General features: G+C 48.5%; 1 long non-coding RNA gene across 1 annotated transcript; it reads left to right on the forward strand.

Annotated features, from left to right (window-relative positions):
• Nucleotides 1-74: 74 nt before the first annotated feature.
• On the forward strand, nt 75-522 carry LOC111660460 (uncharacterized). Its single transcript, XR_002761151.2, has 3 exons — nt 75-200; nt 287-384; nt 495-522. It is a non-coding gene; the product is annotated as an uncharacterized LOC111660460 (long non-coding RNA).

Consider the following 522-nt stretch of genomic DNA (forward strand, 5'->3'; position numbering starts at 1 on the left):
TTAGGATTAGTTGGGGTGAACTGGCTCCATTGGAGAATGTTTATATGTGTTTTCATGCTTACAAGCTAACATGGTAAGTGACCACTTTGTCCCTGCAGCACCTGCGGAAGCTGAACAACTTTAACTCGTACCTGTCCATCCTGTCAGCACTAGACTCCGCCCCCCTCCGACGCCTGGACTGGCAGAGGAGCACAGCTGAGGTGTGTGTCAATAATCAATAATCAATAATCATCATCTCATGCTCTTGAATCTCTTCACTTGTGTGTGTGTGTGTGTGTGTTCTCAGGCTCTGGAGGAGTACAGCTCTTTGATTGACAGCTCGTCATCATTCAGAGCGTACAGAGCAGCTCTGGCTGAGGTGGAACCTCCCTGTATACCTTACCTGTACGTTCACACCTGTACACCTCCCTATATACACCTTACCTGTACGTTCACACCTGTATATCTCACTGTATGCCTGTCTCACTCTCTCTCCGACCTGTCTGTCTGTCCAGGGGCTTGATCCTTCAGGACTTGACCTTT

The sequence above is a fragment of the Seriola lalandi genome, unplaced genomic scaffold (assembly GCF_002814215.2).
Source record: "Seriola lalandi dorsalis isolate HSWRI2012SDOR001 ecotype SW California unplaced genomic scaffold, Sedor1 jcf7180001989299, whole genome shotgun sequence".
In the NCBI taxonomy this organism is placed as follows: Eukaryota; Metazoa; Chordata; class Actinopteri; order Carangiformes; family Carangidae; genus Seriola; species Seriola lalandi.